This window comes from Myotis yumanensis, unplaced genomic scaffold (assembly GCF_028538775.1).
Source record: "Myotis yumanensis isolate MYYU_CA2020_CCGP unplaced genomic scaffold, mMyoYum1.0.hap1 SCAF_1, whole genome shotgun sequence".
Lineage (NCBI taxonomy): Eukaryota > Metazoa > Chordata > Mammalia > Chiroptera > Vespertilionidae > Myotis > Myotis yumanensis.
This window is the reverse complement of record NW_027223752.1, coordinates 127,275,345-127,300,675: the sequence shown is the minus strand read 5'-3', so window position 1 is coordinate 127,300,675 and position 25,331 is coordinate 127,275,345. Positions and strand designations below refer to the sequence as shown.

General features: G+C 38.6%; 1 pseudogene; it reads right to left on the bottom strand.

The window, feature by feature from the left end:
- Positions 1–15,603: 15,603 nt before the first annotated feature.
- LOC139005646 (tubulin alpha-1B chain pseudogene) lies at positions 15,604–16,996 on the bottom strand (annotated as a pseudogene).
- Between the last annotated feature and the right edge of the window lie 8,335 nt (positions 16,997–25,331).

The following is a 25,331-nucleotide window of genomic DNA, read 5'->3' as shown; positions in this document are numbered from 1 at the left end:
GCTCTCCCCTGCTGCCCCGGTCACCCCAAACTTCCCTCCCTTGCCAGCCTGGTTCCCCCCCAACTGCCCTCCCCTACAGGCCCGGGTATGCTCCAACAGTCCTCCTCTGCCAGCCTGGTCACCCCTAACTGCCCTCCCCTGCCTGCCCAGTCACCCCCAACTGTCCTCCCTTGCTGGCCTGATTGCCCACAATTGCCCTCCCCTGCAGGCCATTTTGTGGCCACATGGGGGCGGCCATCTTGTGTGTTGGAGTGATGGTCAAGTTGCATATTACCTCTTTATTAGATAGGATTACTTTTCTTTTCTAGTATAAGAAAATAGGTCAAAAAATAGTTTGCTTAAGTTTTAATTGCAAAGTTTATAATAAGTGTTCCTTTAATATTTGGGGGTTTGACAGCCAGCAACAAGCAGTGGAAGTATAAAATACATATTTTCAACAACTGAAAAGGGGGGGGAAAGCAAAAATCAATAGTCTTTGTTTTAATCTTTCCATCGGAAGTCAGTATCCATATATGCAATATCACATCACGCTTTAAAGCCAAATAGATGAAAATATTAGATGAAAACATATTATTTCCTAGAATATCTTTACATGAATTACCAAATGAAAACCAAACATCCTTAATACCAGAAGGGATTTTTTTAAAAATTAAGAAATTATTAATAATTGGATAAATTTTTTATCAAAATAATACTATATTTTAAAAAACATTTTAGGAATCAAAATTGTCTTATTTTTAGTATTTGTTTTTGGGCATATGCTTTCATTTCCATTAAAAATCAAACTGTGTTATGCAATGGTGCAAGGGATTAGGCCTGGGGCTTATTTATTTATTTATTTATTAATTAAAAATATATTTTATTGATTTTTTTACAGAGAGGAAGGGAGAAGGATAGAGAGTTAGAAACATCGATGAGAGAGAAACATCAATCAGCTGCCTCCTTCACACCTCCTACTGGGGATGTGCCTGCAACCAAGGTACATGCCATTGACCGGGATCGAACCTGGAACCTTTCAGTCAAAGGCTGATGCTCTATCCACTGAGCCAAACCAGTTATGGCAAGCCTGGGGCTCATTTACTTGAGCTTTTCCATGTCCTACATACTCCATAGATTATGTTTTACTTATATATGTTCCAAACAATTTGAACAGCACATCATTTAAGTAGTGAATGCTTATATTTTTATCAAAATGTTATTTGTTATAAGAGAAAAATCAATATACCTTATTCAAAAGTAAGATTTAAGAATAGCCTAAAGACACTCTTTGAGACTCCCCAAAATTTCTCTCATTTGTCAAACATAATGTCTTCAGAATTTTCTGTTGGTGAACTAACTTATAGATCTATATCTCATTACCCCAATGAAAATAAAGCAATCCCTTGATCAGGACAAGTTATTTATCTGAATACAACAGGATCTATCACTAGAACAGCCCTATTGATCAATATTGATTGTTCCTTCAGAAATGCTGTCAAGGAAAAAAAGAAACAAAACCACACCTAGTACTGCTCATCACAACTATTTACAAAATAGATTTAGAACCTCTGTTATTCCTGTATTTATACTTTATCTACAAACATGGAGAGGAAGATGGCAAGGTATGGAAATGCCTTTCAGAGATTAGACTGGTTTTACTCCCTAATTCCCGATGCAGAATTTGTGTTATTTCCACTGAAACAGCACTGCACATAGTGTCCTTCAATAAGGAATATCCAGTGCTGGAACCTAATATGGACAAATATAAAATTGACCAAACTCAGCTGGGTTGGAATTTCTTTGTGCTTTCTTTTGCCTCTCTCATATCCCTCACCCTATATGGCTACATTTCAAAATTGTCCAATAATAATCTTTCTAAGTAGAAACTTCTGAATATGTATAACCTCTTTTTACCCTCATCTTTTAAAATTGCCTCAAACCCTTTGTTCGAGGAGACTAATTTGAGTTTTTGCTTTGCTCTCCTCTTTTGGCTGCCTTACAATAAACCTCCTTTTCTCAGCAAAATTCTGGTGCCTTAGAATTTGGAATCCGGTTTCTCTGTCACTCAGTGGACAGCAGGCCCACTTCCCAGGTATAGCAGATATTATTATACATTCACATTAACTAGGTTGCCTCTAAAATGATATACACATCCTGATAGTTTAAGAAATAATGATTTTGAGATTTTAAATTTAACAGAATAGAACACCTCATGAAAATAGTAAATCAAGTTTGTTATCCATGTTGGAAATTGTTTTTCCTGAAATAACTCATTGGTCTCTCTCTTCCTCAATCTGTCTCTCTGTCTCTCTGTCTGTCTCTCTTTCCTTCTGTCTCTCTCTTTTCATCAACCAAGTGTATACTTCTTATACATAAGAATTTTCATTGATTAGGAATGGCCACAGCTCTTTGTCAACATATGCATATTACTACACTTGATCATAGAATCAAATTGAAAAATATTCTGAAATACAGATGAAGTGGATCCAGACTAAGTAAATTTCTTAAAAGCAAACAGTTAATCACGGGGCTAGAATCACAGATCTCTTACGTTTTATTTTAGTCTATACACAGTGGTTCTTAGTTGGCAGTTCTTTGTGATATGGCTCAAAACAAAACTGGCTTTGTGTTTCAAAGAGGAGCAAAACATAGAATATGATTTTTCTTTATCTCTTGTGCAAGTAACCTTTATAACTGAACCTTGCCTAACAAAACATTGGTAGAATCCTAAAGAACAGAATCCTAAAGAATAACCAGACATGTTTTTATTTTTATGTTGGTGTGAATGATTGAATCCCTGCTACAGCACACTATTGTGAGAGAGAGAAATCTGACACCAGCATAACATGGCTTTTACAGAGATAATTTTATGTTAGCTATAAATAGCTATTAAAAACAATAAAGTTATAGTAGATAAAACCGTACTTGGAATATGTTAAGAACTATTGGATGTTTGGATCAGAAATGATGAATGTCTAAAAGTATTCTACCTTGTATAGCTGTCATATTCTCACAGGAACATTTATTTTGTGGAGTATGATTAAAAGGCTATATTTTCAATAAAGGCTTTTAAATTGTAATTATATTCACATAACTGTTACAATTAGGAGTCTTAATTCTGCCAGTTTTTCATTAGCTGCTACTATCTGTAAACCAAAACTGTTCTTTTATATTTAAAGCACAAAGGCTTTCACAACAAATAAATTAATGACACATAATAGTCTGGATAATTGCTCATATACTAGTATTTAGGCACAGTTATATGGCTATCAGTAAAGTCATCATCTTGGTCACACACAATGTCCTTGAAATAAATAGACTAAAAAATAATAAGGCTTTTTACATGCATTTGTAAAGAGATTAACTATCTAATATGAATAGAAATGTTATGGATAAAGTTCCATAGTTTGAGATACTGACTAATTGTGTGGATATTTCCTCTGAAAGCTGTGGCAAGTGAAGTACTTGAATCCATTAGAAACAACTATCCTAGTTATAGTAAATTACATGAAAAAATCGGAAGTTCTTAAATTTAACTCCATATGGTTTGGGCAACTACAATGAATATGGACTTGATAAATAAATGTGACAAAATGTAAAAATGACAAAATAATTGCTTTCTTACAAGAACAACCTGAAAGTGCTATAAAATACATAGATTAGCTTATTTAGCATTTATTGCATTTGGAAAACAATAGTAATTTGTATGATAATAAATCTTGAAATATCTTAATTTTTATTATGGATTTGAAGCAAGCAATATATGTTTGCAAAAAATAGTATCTATCTGTAATGCACTAAGGCATTGAAAGATCAAAGAAAAACTCAGCCAACTCCTTTATTTCATTCACTTTCCCCCTAATAGTTCACAAATAATTTTATTGCTTTTTAATATAATTCAAAGTATTATAATAACTCCACTAGTAAATTAATGAATATAATCATATCTGGGTTTCTTAGATAATAAATTATAGTGATAAAAGGATCACTTTATCATCAATTTTATTAATGAGATAGAACATGTTTAATATGTGTAATCACATTTAAGCTATTCACTTTCTCAGGAACTTAATGTATTTTTTACCCTTTGTATTATTGTATAACACATTTTTAAAAAGTGCTGGGTTTGAAATTACCATTATTTTTCAGTCTTGGTCAATTTTTCTGATATGGATGAATCTATCATCTTAGGTATTGACAAAGAAATGCTGGCAATAAGTTGTATTTCTCTTCAATTGGCCAATATCTTCACTGTTACTGAAAATATTGGTTAGAACTAATTTCTTATTCAAGGAAGTTAATGTGGAAGCTTATTGATTTCAAATCACTTTCCAAATAATACAGAATTATTCCATTGCTTAATATGAATACTCAGAGGTATTGATATAAAAATAATTAGAAATTTCCATAGCAAGCTCTTTTAAACAAGATAATCCTTAACTATACACAAAATCTGAATAAAATTGAAATAACCTCAGGATCATTTTCTTAAAACTTCTATTTCATTGGATGGATCTAATTTTTAGCCTATATGTTGTTTTCTAAAATTTATCTTTATTGTTGAAAGTGATGACAGAAACGGGGCCACCTGCAAACCTGACTAGCTCAGGGAAGGTCCGCACGGCGGCCTTGCAAACTCAGAGACCTAAAGGAACCACAGAGGACGGTCTGAAATTAAAACTAGTTTTAACTAAAAAGCAGTTTCAACAGGGGGATGAGAGCATGACTGGGGTGGGGCGGGGAGGTTGGGGGTTAATGGGAAATGAGGACACATTTGTAATACCTTAACCAATAAAGAAATTTAAAAAATTAAAAATAAAAATAAATAAATAAATAAAAAGCAGTTTATGGTGAGTAGTCATGTGCTAGGGGTGGGCAAACTTTTTGACTCGAGGGCCACAATGGGCTCTTAAACTGGACCAGAGGGCCGGAACAAAAGCATGGATGGAGTGTTTGTGTGAACTTATATAAATTCAAAGTAAACATCATTATATATTGGGTACGGTCTTTTTTTTTTTTAGTTTTATTCATTTCAAACGGGCCGGATCCGGCCCGCGGGCAGTAATTTGCCCACGACTGTATAGACCAATATCTTCCCTGAAAAAAGTCAATCTTTACCTTAACTGAGCCTGTGTATTGTCTTTTTGCATCTATGATAACATAACGTTGGAATGTCAAGTAATTTTCCTTTTTCTGGACCCCTCAAAGCACAGGCAAAGTTCTGTGGAGACCACAAAACCCTTCATTGTTATTGAGCTAATTGCTGCCTGTTAATTATCCTGCACCCTCCTAGGTAAAAGCAGTACTTGTCCATCATTTTACTTTGTATCCAATCCCAGAGGTCCCCCCTCCCTTGCTTTGCTTTCCCCTGCCTCCTAATCTAACAGCAATGTTTCTCATGTAACCCCCTATGATTGTAATTGTATAAAATAAGTTTAAAAACTGTCATTCTCTTGAGCATTATCTCAATACCTTGAGATTCTGCTTCTCGGCATTTGTCCACATTTTTTCTCAAATAAGCTTACAAAAATGTCTTCGTAGATTTGAATATTTCTTACATTGACAAGGGTATTATTGGTGTCCCTTTTTTATCCATTGACCCCTCCACCTGCACCCATCAACCCCACTTCTCAGGCCTTTACCACAGTATTGTCTGTGTCCATGGGTTGTACATATCTATAAAAATAAAAGCATAATATGCTAATTAGACAGGACATCCTTCCAGATGTCCTTCCGGATGACCTTCCAATGACCTTCTGGGCGAAGCTGGGGCTTGGAGGTAAGCCTGGGTCCCGGGTGCCTGCCAGTGGCCAGAGGGAAGCCTGGGTCCCAGGTGCCAGAGGGAAGCCAGTGCTAGTAGTCGGGGAAGGAAGGCCTACTCTTGCATGAATTTTGTGCTTCAGGCCTCTAGTATGCATATAAGTTATTTTGTTAATCTCTTCTCACTCCTACCCCCTCCCTCTGAGATTTATCAGTAATTTTTAAGCTATATGATTTTAATTTTATAAGTTTAATTTGGTAAATAAGAGTAAATTGTAATAAAATTATTCAGAAATGTAAGTTTTCTTCAAAACTTGTAAAAAACACATACATTGCAATCAGGAAAAATTAGGAAATCAGAATAGGCCAATAACTACCAATGATATTGAAGCAGTAATCAAAAAACTTCCAGCAAGCAAAAGCCTTAGTCTGGACGATTTCACAGGGGAGTTCTACCAAACAATTAAAGAACTAACAGTGATCTTCCTCAGACTATTCCAAAATATTTAAGAGGAAGAAACACTTCCAAGCTCTTTCTATGAAGCCCGTATTACCCTAATCCCAAAGCCAGATAAAGACACCACAAAGAAAGAGAACTATAGGCCAATATTTTTGATGAACATAGATGTTAAAACCCTCAACAAAATGTAGGCAAATCGCATTAAAAACATCATACACCATGACCAAGTGGGATTTATTCTGGGAATGCAAGGCTGGTATAATATCTGCAAATCAATAAATGTGATACATCACATAAACAAACTGAAAGACAAAAACCATACGATCATATCAACTGATGCAGAAAAAGTATTTCACAAAATCCAACCCCCTTTTTTGATAAAAATTCTCAGCAAAATGGGAATAAAGAGATCATAACTCAACATAATAAAAACCTTATATCAGTGGTTCCCAAACTTATTTGGCCTACCGCCCCCTTTCCAGAAAAAATATTACTCAGCGCCCCCTGGAAATTAACTTTTTTTAAATTTAAAAGCAATTAAACAGGAAGATATATGTATTAATGTTTCTACCCTTTTCGTAAAATATAGTAAAGAAAGGTGTAAATTAGAAACATTGAAGTTTGAAATTATGAAACTATTTGTTGAACTCAGAATAGAAAGGTAATACAAAAAAAGTTAAAACAAATGCACCTGTGGCCATCACCGCCCCCCTGGATCCCTGCAGCGCCCACCAGGGGGCGGTAGTGCCCACTTTGGGAATCATTGCCTTATATGATAAGTCTATAGCCAACATCATACTCAATGGGCAAAAACTAAAACCATTTCCACTAAGAATAAGAACAAGACAGGGACGCCCACTTCCACCACTCTTGTTCAATATAGCCATAGCGATCAGATCAGAAGAAGAAATAAAAGGCATCCAAATTGGAAAAGAAGAAATAAAACTGTCATTATTTGCAGATGACATGATATTGTACATAGAAAACCCTAAAGACTCCATAAAAAACTACTATAATTAATAAATGAATTTGACAATATAACCGGCTACAAAATTAACACCCAGAAATCTATGGCTTTTTTATACACCAATAATGAGTTCACAGAAAGAGAAACTAAAAAAAACAAAATCCCATTTACCACTGAAACAAAAAAATTAAGATACCTAGGATTAAACTTAACTAAGGAGTTGAAAAACCTATACTAGGAAAACTACAGAATGCTGAAAGAAGAGATAGAGTAATATATAAACAAATGGAAGAACATACCCTGTTCATGGATTGGTAGAATCAACATCATTAAAATGCCCATAGTACACAAAGCGATCTATAGATTAAATGCAGTTCCCATTAAAATTCCAATGGAATATTTCACAGACCTAAATCAAACTCTCCAAAAATTTATATGGAATAAAAAAAGATCCTGAATAACTGCAGCAATCCTGATAAAGAAGAACAAAGTTGGATGAATCACAATACGAGATACCAAGTTATATTACAAAGCTACTCTTCTCAAAACTGCCTAGAACTGGCATAAGAACAGACATATAGACCAATGGAACCCAATAGAGAACACAGAAATCAACCCAAGCCATTATGCCCAATTAGTATTTGGCTAAGGAGGCAAGAGCATACAATGGAGTCAAGATAGTCTCTTCGCCCTAGCAGGTTTGGGTCAGTGGCCTGCAGACCAAAGGGCCTCAGGTTCGATTCTGGTCAAGGGAATGTATCTTGGTTACAAGTTCTTCTCTGGCTTGGGCCCTGGTCAGGGCTCATGCAGGATGCAACAAATTGATGTGTTTCTCTCAAATCGATGTTTCTCTTTGTCTTTCCCTCTCTCTTTGACTCTTTCTAAAAATCAATGGAAAAAATATCCTAGGGTGAGGATTAACAACAACAACAAAAAATAAATTTAAAAAAAGACAGCCTCTTCAATAAATGGTGTTGGGAAAATTAGACAGACACAAGCAAAAAAATGAAACTAGACCACCAACTTACACCAACATAAAAATTAACTCAAAATAGATAAAAGACTTAAATGTACCATAAGACGGGAAACCATCAATATCTTAGAAGAATGCATAGGCAGCAAAATATCAGACACATCTTATAGCAAGACCTTTGCTGACACAACTCCTAGGGCAATGGAAACTAAGGAGAAGATAAATAAATAGGACTACCTCAAAATAAAAAGCTTCTGCACAGCAAAAGAAACCTTCAACAAAACAGTAAGAGAGCCCGCTGCATGGGAGAACATATTTACCAATGTTACATTTCATAAGGGTCTAATCTCCAAAATTTATAGGGAACTCATATAACTTAACTAAAGGACAATAAACAATCTAATAAAAAATTGACAAAGGATCTAAATAGAGACTTCTTGAAAGTGGACATGCAGATGGCAGAGACATATGAAAATATGCTCAAAGTCACTAATCATCTGAGAGATGCAAATCAAAACAACAATGAGGTACCATCTCACACCTGTCAGAATGGCTATCATCAACAAATCAACAAATAACAAGTGCTGGCAAGGATGTGGAGAAAAAAGAACCCTCCTTCAGTGCTGGTGGGAATGCAGACTGGTGTAGCCACTGTGGAAAACAGTATAGTGTTTCCTCAAAAAATTAAAAATGGAACTCCCATTTGACTCGGTAATTCCATCTCAGATTACATCCCAAGAAATCAGAAACACCAATCAGAAAAGACATATGCATCCTTATGTTCATTGCAGCACAATTTACAATAGCTAAGATTTGGAAACAGTCTAAGTGCCCATCAGCAGAGGAGTTGATTACAAACTAGTGGTACATCTACAAATTGAAATACTACGCTGCTGTAAAAAAGAAAGAACTCATATCATTTGCAACAGCAATGGATGGACCTGGAGAGTGTTATGCTAAGCGAAATAAGCCAGTTAGAGAAAGATAAATATCACATGATTTCACTCATTTATGAAATGTAATGAATAACATAAACTGATGAAAAAAATAGGTCCGACCCTAACCAGTCTGGCTCAGTGGATAGAGCGTTGGCCTGCGAACTGAAAGGTCCCAGGTTCAATTCCAGTCAAGGGCATGTACCTTGGTTGCAGGCACATCCCCAGTAGGAAGCGTGCAGGAGGCAGCTGATCAATGTTTTTCTCTCATTGATGTTTCTAACTCTCTATCCCTCTCCCTTCCTCTCTGTAAAAAAATCAATAAAATAGGCCTAGAGACATAGAAACATCTAACAAACTGACAAACCTCAGAGGGAAGGCAGAGGAGGGTTGGAGGGGATATGGGAGATCAATCAAAGGACTTGTATGCATAACCAATGGACACAGAAAGTAGGGAGGTGAGGGCAGTGCTGGGGGCAGGAGAGGGCAGGGACAGGTTAATGGGGGAAAATGGAGACATATGTAACACTTTCAACAATAAATAAATTAAGTACAGTAGACATTGTATCTAATATGTAGTCTAATTATTTTTGCTGCATTAGTGCTACTCAAAGAAAAAAACATTTATCATTATAAAAGTAATAAAAAACACAGTGAGTAAATACCATTTACTTATAAAGTTTATTTTCTTCAGAAAGTTTGCTTTGGACTCATTTCTCCTTATTTCTACTTTTCTGAAATCATCCTCAGAATTTTTGTATTCAAATGCATTAGACTCATATTAGCCTATAACAATATTATAAACCATTTAGAATAAATCTATTCTTCTTCCTAAAGCAACTCCTTTGACGAAGATACGTTTTTAGCTCTTCCCATTAAGTCTGACTAGTATTCCAATATCTGGTAGAGAGAATTCAAACCCAACTCCTTCATTTATGAACTCAATCAAAAATGTCCTTTAATAAAAAGCATCTAGTGCTGTAAACATAGGTATAGTCCCTTCAAATTATGAAATTGAATAATAAGGTATGATGATCATGTGTATACTCAATTGAAGAAAATTCAGAAAAAAGTGAGGTCATTATTATATACCACAATAAGAAAATCACAATCTCCATCATAATAGAATTGAGAATATAAAAACCAGTAATATTTCATTTGTGAAAATATATTTTGAACCATTTCTGAAACAAGTAATAAGATTGTGTGTATATTCTGTTTGAGTAGGTTAAAGAAAAAATTCAAATCTCACCAACTAATCTTTAATTTAAAGCACATATGAATTTCATGCCTAGGTTTCTTCCAAAGGGTAATACAGGCATATAGTTTATTTTCATTTGGACAATGGAACTTGAAGCTGTCCTTTAGTCAGTAATGCAGTTTATCCCTTCTTCTTTCCCTTTCTTTATGTCTTTCTTGGACCAAGTGTTTATAAAGTTTCCACCTGTTGCTAATCACTATGCCATAAAGAAATTAAACAGTCTGGCCTCAAAAACTTCCTATTCTGCACAAAGTGCTTTGCAACTGAAGTGAAAATAACACAACTATTATTTTCTCAGTTAGTTCATATATTTTAAAATAATATTATGAAATTTTAGAGTTAACTTGGTCAAAGTAAATTAGATATTTAGTAACATAATAGAAATATTTCTGACTTGACTTATACTTAATTATGTAAAAGCCTGTAAAGGTTCATATTTAAATAATTAGAGGCGTGGTGCACGACTTCGTGCATGGGTGGGGTCCTTGGCCTGTCCAGTGATAGGATTCTTGGGGCACTTTGTCCAGTCCCAATTGGGGCAGCAGGCCAGGAAGGGAATGCAGGAGGTTGGCTGGCTGGGGAGGGACCGTGAGTGAGCTCCAGGATATGTTAGGCCTGTCTCGCCCTGTCCCAATTGGCCAGACCCCTGCAGTAAGTTAACCTACTGGTCAGAGCGTCTGCCTCCTGATGGTCAGTGCACATCATACCGACTGGTCAAGTGGTCAACCAAAAGGTTGACTGATCGGTCAGACACTTAGCATAATAGGCTTTTGTTTATAGATAGAATTAACTAAATTATAATTGTTAAAATGCCAGATATCTTCAAGATTCTATCATTATGACACATAGTAATAAAACTGGATGAAATATTAATTAAAATTCTATTTGTTTCCCAAGAATAATCGACTTGCTTTGGAAATGTCTGTATTATAAGACTAATGAATATATTTCAAAATCAAACACAAATGTGTTTTTGACAAGAGATATCATAGAATGTTAGGTTACAAAAAGGCAGCTGCAGATACTGTGTACATTTTATTCCATATAGAAAAAAACAAACAAAAATAAAAAATATAGATTTGAAAGAATGCAGCTTAGTTACATAACAGGTGGACCAGTTACTAATGCGGATTTTGTAATCAAAGAAAACACGATAATGTCAAGAGAAACATCAAAATTGCTTCATTAAAAGTAATGTCCATCGCTAGCTACACATTTCCCCCATCTTTCAGGTAATTTGTGGATACCATCCAGAGACCCAATTTTCCACTACTTCGTACACTTTGAAGTGCTGCTCAGAAAGTGCATGTGCCATTAATCAGAACAAGTGGTAATCTGAAGGAGCAAGGTCTGGTGAATACGGCGGGTGGGTTAATACTTCCCAGGCAAGATCTTTTAACGTGTGTTTAACTGGTTTTGAAGTGTGTGATGGTGCGTCATCATGAAGCAAAAATAATTTGCTGTGTCTTCTGGCCCATTCTGATCACTTTACCATCAAAGTGTGGCTCAAATTGATTATTTGTTGTCGGAAGCGATCAGTATTAATGGTTTCACCTGGTTTTAGAAGCTGATAATACACCACACCTTCCTGATCCCACCAAATGCAGAGCATTGTCTTCTTTCCGAAGCAATTTGGCTTTGCAGTCGATGTTGATGGTTGACCTGGATCAACCCATGATTTTGTGCGTTTGGAATTCTCAAAATAAATCCACTTTTCACTGCCAGTCATAATTCAATGCAAAAAGACTTTCTTGCGTGCCATTGAAGCAACATTTTACTGATGACTTTTCGGTTTTCCATTTGTCTTTCAATCAGTTGATGTGGCACCCATTTTCCTTCCTTTAAAATCTTTCCCATTGCTTGTAAATGATTGGAAATTGTTTGCTGAGCAACGTTTAATCTTTCTGCATTTGAGTTTGACATGCATCTTCATCCAATAATGCTTGTAATTGTTGGTCTTCAAACTTTTTCAGTTGACCTGGACATTCTTTGTCTTTCACATCAAAATCATCACTTTTAAAGAGTTTAAACCAGTGTTTACAAGTATCTTGAGATGGAGCATGTTCACCATAAGCTTCCCAAAGTATAAAATAACTTTCAGCAGCACTTTTCTTCAAAATAAAGTAATGAATTAAAACTCCCCGCAAATACTCTTTTTTGAAAAATTAAGTTTTGAAGCTTGCTGTCAATACAACAAAATAGCATACATATCAAATTGCATATATATCAACATATGTGTAACTACATTTATTAAAAATAACTCAACTGTTATTAATACCATGTTATCAGAATTATCCTCTTAAAATTATTTTGAATAATTACTTTAAATAAAATGATTTATATTTATATTATTTTATATCTATACTAGTGGACTGGTACACAAAATTTGTGCATCAGCGGGGGGGGGGGGGGGGGGGGGGGGCGTGTCCCTTAGCCCAGCCTGCACCCTCTCCAATCTGGGACCCCTTGGGTTCCCAGCAGGCAGACATCCCTCTCGCAATCTGAGACCACTGGCTCCTAACCGCTCACTTGCCTGCCTGCCTGAACACCCTAACCACTCTGCCTGCTGGCCTGCTCGCCCCCAGCTCCCCCCCCTGCTGACCTGATTGTCCCCAACTGCCTACCCCCCCGCCGGCCTGCTTACCCCTAACTGCCTCTGCCTCAGCCCCACCACCATGGCTTTGTCCAGAAGGATATCCTGAAGGTCTCCCAGTCTAATTAGCATGTTACCCTTTTGTTAGTATAGATTTCTATAGAGACCATTTTTATGTTAAACTCAAACACAGAGACCAGCCTTGAAAACTCCCTGAATAGACAAAACCAGTTGAGATGAAGGAAACTAACTTGCCCTGGTCACTTCTTGCTTCTGTCTCTTGAAATCATAAGCAAAACTTAAACTGTCCCCCATAATTGATATGAGGTAACCATTAACCCATCCCCTATAATTTAAGTAAAAAATATTATAACCAATCACTGTTAAAAATATAGTCCACATGGTGTACTTAATAATCCCTGTGACTATTTTGTGACTACTAATTTGTATGTTTTAATACCTTCACCTTTTATACCCAACTTCCTAACTCCCCTCCTATCTGGAAACCCTCAGTTTGTTCTCTGTATTTATGAGTCTAGTTGTGTTTTGTTTGTTAGTTTATATTGTTCCTTAGATTCTACATGTAAGTGAAATCATAAGGTAGATAACTCCAACATCTTAACACACTACCCCCCAAAAATCAAACAATTCAATTAAAAAATGGTCAGAGGACCTAAATAGACACTTTTTTTCTAAAGAGGACATCCAGTTGGTCAATAGACATATAAAAAGATGCTCAACATCATTAATCATCAGAGAGATGCAAATTAAAACCACAATGAGAGGGCCTCACACCTGTCAGAATGGCTATAATCAATAAATAAACAAACAAAAAGTATTGAAAAGGATTTTGCTGGGATTACAAATTGGTGCAGCCACTATGAAAAACAGTTTGGAGGTTCCTCAAAGAATAAAAATAATCTATTTTGGCAATTTTAAAATTTGTAACCTATGTATTAACTAGGGTCATTATGCTGTACATTACTTTCCAATGGCTTATTTTATGACTGAAACTTTGTACCTTTTGATCCCCAGCACATATTTTACCTTCCAACCTCTGTATCTATGAGTTTTATTGTTGTTTTTGTTTTAGATTCCACATATATATGAGATCAAATGGTATTATTCTTTCTCTATCTGACTTATTTCACCTAGCATAAGGCCTTTAAGGTCCATCCATGTTGACACAAATGTAGTGTCTCATTTTAAAAGAGTGAATAAAATATATCTATTTTATTGCTAATGTGTTTTTGTTGGAATAGTCTTAATAATTTTTTAAATAGTTGGAATGTTCTGTGAATAGTTCCAAACTAACTGTAAAGAACCTAGATAGAATATAGAGTGTTTGCCTGCTGAGCAAAGGTAAACTTTATGTGCCTCATTGATTTTTCTGTGAGATAAATATTTCTTATTAAACGAGCCAATTTTTAACATTTAGTCTTGAGATTTCATCTTTAAAAATACTTCATTTGAGCATTTTTCTTTTATATGCCTCCTGGCCTTCTGTATGTCACTAATGATCTGAGAGATGCAAATCAAAATGACAATGAGGTACCACCTCAACCTGTCAGAATGGCTATCATCAACAAATCAACAAAGGATAAATATTGTCAAGGATGTGGAGAAAAGTGAACCCTCGTACACTGCTAATGGGAATGCAGACTGGTGCAGCCACTGTGGAAAACAGTTAGAATTTCCTCAAAAAATTAAAAATGGAACTCCCATTTGACCCAGTCCTCCCAATTCTAGAAATATAGCCTAAGAAACCTGAAACACCAATCAGAAAGGATATATGCACCCCTATGTTTATAGCAGTGCAATTTATAATAGCTAAGATTTGGAAGCAACCCAAGTGCTCATCAGTTGATGAGTAGATAAAAGAAAACACCTGTGCCCTAACTGGTTTGGCTCAGTGGATAGAGCGTCTGCCTGCGGACTCAAGGGTCCCAGGTTCGATTCTGGTCAAGGGCATATACCTTGGTTGTGGGCACATCCCTAGTGGGGGGAGTGCAGGAGTCAGCTGATCGAGGTTTCTTTCTCATCAATGTTTCTAACTCTCTGTCCCTCTCCCTTCCTCTCTGTGGAAAATCAATAAAATATATTTTAAAAAACCCACCTGTGGCACATCTACACAATGGAATACTACACAGTTGTAAAAAAGAAAGAACTTGTACCATTTGCAACAACATGGATGGACTTAGAAAGCATTATGCTAAACAAAATAAGCCAGTTGAGGAAAGATAAGTATCACATGATCTCACTCATATGTGAAATATAATGAACAACATAAACTGATGAATAAAAATAGATCCAGATGCACAGAAGCATTGAACAGACTGTCAAACCTCAGAGAAAGGCAAGCTAGGATGGGTGGGTGGGAAGAGATCAACCAATGAACTTTTATGCATATATGCATAACCCATGGATAGAGACAATATAGTGGTGAAGGCCTGGGGTGGGGAGCACGGGTGCACTGGGAGAGGCCAATGAGGTAAAAAGGGGACAAATGTAATACTTTCAACAATAAAGATTTTTTTCTTTCTCCATGCCTTTACTTTTAAACATGAAGGGAAAATCGTATAGGAATGCATGAAAAAAAGGCAGACACAATCACAGGTAAAAGTGGAGAAAATCTAACCAGAAAGCTTTAATGCCTGTCAGCTGTTGAACCTGAAGTTCTGAGTAAGACATGTTACAGGGCTGAAAGGAATTAGTATTCCTCTCCTTCTTCCTCACCCTCTCCTTCAACAGAATCCACACCAACTTCCCAACTTCCTCATAATCCTTCTCAAGGGCAGCCATGTCCTCACTGGCCTCAGAAAACTCTCCTTCCTCCATGCCCTCACCCACATACCAGTGGACAAAGCCACGCTTGGCATCAGGTCAAACTTGTGGTCCAGGTGAGCCCAGGCCTTAGCAATAGCTGTGGTGTTGCTCAGCATGCACACAGCTCGCTGTACTTTGGCCAGGTCTCCACCAGGGACCACAGTGGGAGGCTGGTAATTAATGCCAATTTTGAAGCCAGTGGGGCACCAGTCCACAAACTGGCCACTGTGCTTGGTCTTGATGGTGGCAATGGCAGCATTGACATCTTTGGGGACCAGGTCACCACGGTACAACAGACAACAAGCCATGTATTTGTCATGGCGAGGATCATATTTCACCATCTGGTTGTCTGGCTCAAAGCATGCATTGGTGATTTCTGCTACAGAAAGCTGTTCATGTAGGCTTTCTCAGCAGAGATGACAGGGGCATATGTGACCAGAGGGAAGTGGATGAGGAGACAGGGCACCAGGTTAGTCTGGAATTCAGTCAGATCAACATTCAGGGGTCCATCAAACCTGAGGGATGCAGTGATGGAGACTACAATCTGGCTTATAAAGTGATTAAGATTAGTGTAGGTTGGGCGCTCAATAGCGAGGTTTCTAGGACACATGTCATAGACGGCCTCGTTGTCAACCATGAAGGCACAATCAGAGTGCTCCAGGGTGGTGTGGGAGATGAGGATGGAGTTGTAGGGCTCAACTGCAGCTGTGGAGACCTGGGGGGCTGGGTAAATGGAGAACTCCAGCTTGGACTTCTTGCCATAATCGACGGAGAGAAGTTCCATCAGCAGGGAGGTGAACCCAGAACCAGTTCCCCCACCAAAGCTGTGGAAAACCAAGAAGCCCCGAAGTCCCGTGCACTGGTCCACCAGTTTCCGAATTCAGTCCAGCTGAGGGCAGTGATCTCCTTGCCAATGGTGTAGTGTCCACGGGCATAGTTATTGGCAGCATCTTCCTTGCCTGTGATCAGCTGCTCAGGGTGGAAGAGCTGGCGGTAGGTGCCATTTCGAACTTCATCAATGACTGTGGGTTCCAGGTCTACAAACACTGCCCTGGGCACATGCTTGCCATCCCCTGTCTCACTGAAGAAGGTGTTGAAGGAGTCATCTCCCCCACCAATGGGCTTGTCACTTGGCATCTGGCCATCGGACTGGATGCCGTGTTCCAGGCAGTAGAGCTCCCAGCAGGCATTGCCTATTTGGACACCAGCCTGGCCAACATGGATGGAGATGCACTCATGCATGGCTGCAGGTTTACAAGCACAGGAAACAGGAGTAGACATGGGGTCCCAGTTACTGTTCCCGACAAGCTTAGAGTCGAGGTAAGTGACCCACTCAACAATAAAGATTTTTTAAAAAATAGCAACAACTAAAAATAATAAATAAAAATATTTCCTAATGGAATCTTTTTACACTCTTGAGTTTAAGTTATGCCTCATAGCGATGTATTCTTTATAAACTCTGTACTAGTGAGCACCTTGCATACTTGCCAATTTAGAAGCATTTATGCAAATGTTATTTACAGTATCATGTTCAGGAGTGCAAAATCCACATCTATTTGTTCATTGCATATTGCCAACGAATAGGACACTTTTCAAAGGTACTTTGTGACTTACAGACAAATGGAAGAACGCATATCCTGACATGCACTGCCCCTGAGACTCTCTGACTTCCTTTTCAAGCTTTACTTGAATTGAATTATAAATACTCAAATGTTCAATGTGCTACTGTCAGTGTCTATGCCCAGATGATCTGCTTTTAGGACTTTATCCTTTGCTTGCACTGACGAAGAAGGAATTGATGCTGAAGGCCTTGACTACAAGACTAACTCCTGGGCAGCTGGAATATATACACTTGGATATATCATCTGTACAAATTATTAAACCCTAATGTAAAGAAAGAATAGCATGAGAACAAGCTTTTCTATTTGGTCAGCTTATCTTGTAGATGTGGTTCAGTGCATAGAATATACTAGTATTGCTGTGTTTCTAAGTTTGTTCTTTTTTCAATCAGTACTGCAATGAGTGCTATTTACAAAGAATCCTTCTGAGTCACTGAGAATATCTATTCTGTGAGTATATATTTTAAGACTAAAGATACAAGAAAATAAAATCTCAACAGTCTCAGGATGAACAGATTCCACTATATTCTCATGGATATTGATATCCTAATCCACTTCAGCATAGTTAGAAAAATTTATTATTAATTTTAACAGAGTTAAATACCATTAATTATTTTCTATTGCATTTATGTAAAAGGAACGCCATATCTAATTTAAGATCAAAAGCCAAATGGAACATGGTTTTACCAATATTAAAACAAAGTATCTTAATTATTTTTAGGAAAGTCTTACATATATATGTGTGTAGGTGGGGGTGAGGTTATTCATACACTGAGTCTAGATAATGGCCATCTTAAATATCATCTAGGTAATAACATATTTTATAACTGAATTTTAAGTCAATGTAATGAAAGTTATGGAAAAGTTTCATTATTAAGAATAATAAGGGTTGTTTGAACACTAGCCCGGCGATTCTGCAACAATAGATCTGACAACCCATTGGCTACTAAGTGACTAACAGGCAGGTAGCATATGCAGCGTGGATACGCTGGACTGAGTGATGATTCGTGTCCTGAGGAGAAGGGCAAGAGATCTCATCATGTTACCCAGAATGCACACAATTTAAATCACATGAATTCTTTATTTCTGCAATTTTTCATTTAATATCTTTGAGCCACAGTTGAGCCAGGTTATTGAAATCATGGACAGTGAAAATATGGTGAGGATGCTAGTGTATCAAGTTCCCATTTATCCCTGTTCCCAAACACCCACTCTCCCCTCTTATTAACATCCAGTGGTATATTTGCTATAATCCATGAACAGTGAAACATCATCACCCAAAGTAGAAAAGCTTCTGAAGCTGGAGAGGGGTAAGGAAATTCTGTGGAAATACTTAGGATAAATAAACAAAGTATATTGGCTGAACATAGTCTTTACTCATTTCTGTTATCAGCCTTGGACATTCAACTTTGCCCATAAAAATTACATTCCAAGTGGGGCTAGAGAACAAGAAAATGGAAACATGCATGAGAGAGTTAGGGACTGAGGAGGAGTTTCAGATAGTTAGGATTGCCATATATAATTCTAAAGCTCAGCTGACCTGCTTGTAGTATTATTAAGTAAAATAAGGGTTATTTGAGTAAAAGCAATAATATACAGCAACAGTACATCTGGTTACTGAGATGGCTATTAAGTGATTAACTGGTGGGTAGCATATACAGCATGGATATGCTGGAAAAGCAATGATTAATATCTGGCCATGAAGTGGTGTGCTAGTGCTAGATTTTATCATGATACCCAAAATGGCATGCAATTTAAAACTTATTAGTGTTTTATTTCTGCAATTTTTTATTTACTATGTTCAGGCTGCAGTTGACTGTGCATAACTGAAAGTGTAGGTAAGGGGGACGGACTACTACATACAGAAATCTTTGTACATTGTCAGCCTTGTTCCCCTTTTCAAGGCAATAATTTATATATAAGTAGCAAAAATGTGAGAAAAATAAGATGTGAGAAATTATTTTGCGTTCAAACACTTTTGTTTCAGTGAAATTGTAGGCTTTGATTTCAAGATGTAAATGTTTGAAAATGTAAGTATGACTTCCTTCAGTGAAAGCCAACATATGTCTATTAATGTACGATAATTATATTAAGAGAGCAGAATGCTCAACTTGAAAAAAATAACTTTTACAATTGAGATACTTGGACTTATATTAATTAATTAATTTTCCAGTCACCCATTTTAGCCATGGCCTGTACTCCTTTTTTTCCCTCAGATTTTTTTTTTCATTAAAAAATGGGATATAACAAAATAAGAAAGCATAAATACAAAGCCATATTATGATTGGCTTTAAGGATATTATTATAGTTAAGATAAAACTTGCAAATTTTTTAAAATTTATATAATATATTTTTATAGTTCCTTCCACTAGGGCACATATGACATCTATATCAAATTTGGATTGCTAATTACAAGACCAATTTAATCTCAAAATCTACAGTGAATCTTGGAAAGCCACATAAATAGATTCGTTAATTGACTTAACATTAGAAATAAATATTAATCTTTTTTCTTTTGTGACATTATTTAGGAAGCAGGAAAAAAAGACAATGACATTCAATTACCATAATTAAATTTGTATTACTATATTACTCTTCATTAATTCTCTACTGATGTAAACATATTTTGAATTAGAAACATAATCTAACATTTAAAAGAAACTTCTCTTCAACAAAATGACATTTCCAAATATAACAAAAGACACTACTCTAAGTAAATCTCCTTTGAAATATTTAGTTTTAATAACACATGGTTCAATCTTTTTCTTTTTTTTTTTTTTCAAAGCTCTCTCAGGTAGAGGAGCTTAGAACTAGGTGTAGTAAAATGAGAAAACAAATAAAAAGTTCTGACTCCCAAGACTTTCATCCCTCAGGGTGGGAAAACAGTGTCTACAAACAAGACACAGTGTGGATTGCTAGGGATATACTATTGACAAAACACAAAGAGGGCCTTGCTTTCAAGAAACAAAGATTGATAGTTGAAACTGTACTACATTTAGTATATTAGACAAATACATACTATGAAGTGTTCTAAGTAAAATAATTGACAACGTATGGCATGGAAACTCAGAAGGTAAATATCTCATAAGAAAAGAAGAAACTGTAAAAGAAATACCTTAAATAGTGCTATACTATTGTAATGCTTGCTGCACTGTTATTCAATACTGTAAAATGTATTATTTCAACAATTATTGAAAACTAATTATATGCATTTTTACATATATATGTTCATATACATACTTTCATATATTTTTAAAAACTTGTTAATGTTGGTCCTGTCAACTTTTTAAAAAATTGTCTTAATGAATTTTATGAAGACATTTTATCCTATATAATAAAAGGCTAATATGCAAATTGTCCCCTCTGGAGTTCAACCAGGATGTGCGCTGACCACCAGGGTGTGGCATGGAACATGGCAGATGACCAGCAGCGGCAGCAGGGCCCTGAGGGAGGGAGGGAAGGATGAGGTGGGGAGGCCGGGAGGCAGGGAACCTGATTGGCCCTGATTGCTGGCCAGGCCTAGGGACCCTACCCGTGCACAAATTTCATGCTCCAGGCCTCTAGTCTGTATGTCTAAAAGCCGAAGTGACCAAACAACTGAACAACCAATCAATTGGTCAACCAGTTGTTATGACGCTCACTGACCAACAGGGGACAGATGCTCAGTGCAGGAGCTGCCCCCTGGTGGTCAGTGTGCTCCCACAGCAGGAGCACCGATCAGCTGACCAACACATCCTGGTGGCCCACCAGCACGATCCCAACAGCACCACCGGCCTCCTGGATGTCAACCTCAGGCACCACAGCTGCTTCCCCTCTTGAGACACTCCTCAAGGAAGAAACTATGTAAAAGCTGGCACAGGTGGCTTCCAACAACTGGCATGAATGTCAGTGGGATGGATCTGGATGCTGGGCTGGCAAGGGCATTCCACTGCTCGCCCAGAAGGCTGGTCGAGTTCTGCCCCTCCCCCAAACTCCCCTCTGGACAGGTGCCATGCAGGAAGCCACCCATTGTCTTCATTATCAGAGAAGTGCAAACAAGGATCCCGGAACACTGGTGAACCTTGAACCCATGGCAAAGGCCAGAGTTATGCATCAATTGTCTAGTCCAGACAATGGAGGCTTAAGTTATTTCCTGATCAAATAGTCTCAGAGTAAATCCTTCTAATACTTACTAACCTTTAAGATAGTCTGTCTGTTACCGCAATTACCTGCCTGACTAAGAGCTAGATGTGTATCCAATATTGAATAAAAGGCTGGTGAGGCCTGGGCACCAGTGGAAGTCCTTCCCCTTGTGTTGGGCTTGCCCGCCTGGCCCCCAATACTTCCAAATTATTATTCTTGTCTCGTCTCTTTCACTTGCATGCGGCCCCTCTTCCAGATCCTGAACCCTGAACCATGTGGGACATAGGGGAACATTCACAGTGCCAGATGTAGGGCTTATGGCTGGCGAGCGCTGCCCATTGGGACTGCCTGGGCGGCAGGCACAGCAGGGCCAGGATGAGTGGAAGCAGCAGGTAGGAGTGGAAGGCGCCATTGGACTGCCAATTTAGGCCTGATCCCCACAGGCCACCCCAAGGGACCCCACCTGTACACAATTTGTGCACTGGGCCTCTAGTATTATATAAATTAAAATATATAGATGCAATATCTTTTCCTTTGTTTCCAGCTTTGAAAATGAAAGTACCACAAATCTTCATTTGCTTTCATCTCCTTAAGATAATAAAGAAATTCAAAACAAAGCACTCTTCAAGCTTTTAGCCTTGTTTTCAATGGCCAATGTGCAACAACAGTTAAAAAGAATCAAGATATAGAAGAATTAGTTATAGAACACACCACTGGATTTGCATAGGAAATCGAAACCTAACACGTGTTTGTGAAGCTTATAACATAGGAAAATATGGTCAATGGTGACAAACAATGAAATTTGACAATTGTAAAATATAAAACAAAAGGGAAATATTGAATATTGTATTTCCCTTTTGTTTTATATTCCTGCAAAAAGGTCTCCTCTGCAATTGTCATATATTTTACAACCATGATCAATGGTGACAAACAATGAAATTTGGTTGTTTTCACAAGATTTTACTGTTGATTCAGCATTACAATTTGAGGAGTAAGGAAAACAAAAACAAAAACATATTTCAAATTGACACATATTTTGTTATTCATTTAATTTTCATGATACGTTTTATGTGGAACTTTCCCCTCATATTTTATATTACAATTATATAACATGCATGAAAATTATATTTTATGATTTACCTGTCATTTTATGATTTACCTGTCACTTACAGTAGTAATTTTTTTTATCTTTTTATCACTGCTGTATTCTTACCACAAGAAGACTAACCAGCTTATAACATGAATCAACTAACACCTGTTGCATGCAGTACAAATATATAACACTAGAGGCCTGGTGCACGAAAATTCATTCAACAGCAGGCCTTCCTTCCCCTGGCTGCCGGCACCGGCTTCCCTCCAGCACCCGAGACCCAGGCTTCCCTCCTCTGGCCACCAGCAGGCACCCGGGACCCGGACTGGCTTCCCTCTGGTTCTAGCTTTGTCAGGAAGGACGTCGGAATGATGTCTGGAAGACGTCCGGTCTAATTAGCATATTATCCTTTTATTATCCTATCTAATAAAAGAGAAACATGGTAATTAGCCATACCTCTGCTACCCTTCCCATTGGCTAATCAGGGCAATATGCAAATTAACTGCCAGCCAAGATGGCAGCCAGCAGCCAGGCAGCTTGAAGCTAACAGGAGGCTTGCTCGCTCCAGTGACAGAGGAAGCCAACATTACCCGCCTGCGGCTGCCAGCCTCTGAGCTTGCAGTTTAAGAAACATTGTTACAAATATAGAAGCTAAACAAAACCCCAGTAACCTGCTTTCAGCCAGCTGGGATCTCAGAGCTGGAGTTGAAACAGTGTTTCTTGGGTTTCAATTATAGAACCCAAACAAACCAGATACCTCCTTCCAGCAGCCGAGGCCTCAGAGCTGGAGCCAAGCCTCAGAGCTAAAGCTGGCCCAGAATAAAAAGAAAAAGAAAAAAAGGAGAGGATGTGAGCTTCAGTCACCCACCAGCCTGAAAATGGCCCTCAGCCCCTCACCCAGACTGGCCAGGCACCCCAGTGGGGACCCCCACCCTGAAGGAGGTATGACCAGCTGCAAACAGCCATCAGCCCCTCACCCAGACTGGACAGGCACCCCAGTGGGGACCCCCACCCTGATCCAGGACACCCTTCAGGGCAAACCAGCCAGCTGCCACCCGTGCACCAGGCCTTTATCCTATATGGTAAAAGGGTAATATGCCTCCCAGCACCGGGATCAGCGGAGCCTCGAGGCCTCCCGGGACCAGGATCAGTGTGACAGGGGGCAGCGCCCAAACCCCCTGATCGCCCTGCAGCTCTGTGTGTGATAGGGGGCGGGGCTACAACCTCCCTATCCGCCCTGCTCTGTTCATGACAGGGGAAGGCGCCCCAACTCCCTGATCACCCCTGCTCTGTGCCTGATAGGGGGGAGCTCCCCAACCCCCTGATCGCCCTGCGGCTCTGTGTCTGACAGAGTGCGGCGCCCAAACCCCCTGATTGGCCCTGCTCTGTGTGTGACGGGGTAGAGCCATAACCTCCCCATCAGCCCTGCCCTGAGTGTGACAGGGTGCAGCGCCCCAACCCCCTGATCTGCCCTGCTCTGTGCGTGACAGGGGGGAGCTTCCAAAACCCCTGATCGACCCTGCTCTGTGCGTGACAGGGTATAGAGCCCCAACCCTCCTGGTGGGTCCTGCTCTGTGAGTGACAGGGGGTGGCACCGCAACCTCCCCATTGACCCTGCTTTGAGTGTGACAGGGGGCAGTGTCCCAACCCCCCAATCGGCCCTACCCTGAGCGTGACTAGGGGTGGCATCGCAACCTCCCAATCTGCCCTCTCTGTGCATGACAGGGGACGGCGCCCCAACTCCCCAATCAGCCCTGCTCTGAGCCCAACCAGGGGCTGCACCTAGGGATTGGGCCTGCCCTCTGCCACCCGGGAGCAGGCCTAAGCCAGCAGGTGGTTATCTCCCGAGGGTTCCCAGACAGCAAGAGGGCACAGGCCGGGCTGAAGGACCCTTCTTCCCCCCCGAGTGCACAAATTTTTGTGCACCGGGCCTCTAGTTATATATAATGCTAATTATCTCACCTGAAATCTTGACTCCTTCAATTCCCAAGTCTCCAAGCTAAGCACATTTAGATCACAGTGTCTCCTTCCAAACCTTTCTTCATTTATATATGCACTAGAGGCCTGGTGCACAGATTCGTGCACCAGTGGGGTCCCTCAGCCTGGCCTGTGTCCTCTCACAATCTGGGATCCCTTGGGGGATGTGGGACTGCTGGTTTTGAGGTATGTAGTAGTGCCAAAAGCGGCAGGCGGCTGGGGCCAGGCAATTGCCACTGCTGCCAATGCTCAGTAGCACTGCCGCGGAGGCGGGAGAGTCTCGTCAGCTGTGGGCTGGCATCTGGCACCCAATGGTCAGCTGAGAGGTGCTCAGCTGTGGGAGTGCACTGACCACCAGGGGGCAGCTCCTGTGTTGAGCATCTGCCCCCTGGTGGTCAGTGTGCATCATAGCGACCAGTTGACCAGTTGTTCAGTTGTTTGGTCATTTGGTCATTTGGTCGTTCAGTCACTTAGGCTTATATATATATATAGATAAGTATATATATATATATATAATCGCAAAGGAAGTTTACTTATTTGTTACATAAACATAATGCTATATTTTTCTCTAAGTTACATTTCACTAATTACCAGTGCATTTGTGTAAATTTTCATTTTGTCAGTATTTTTAATTACTGTTCTATAAATTCCCTGTTCATATATTTTCCTATATCCTATTGAATATTTAATATATATTTTTTCTTGTAAATTTGCAAAAGGTACTTGGTAAGTGAATTACAAGCATATATATATATATATATATTTTTTT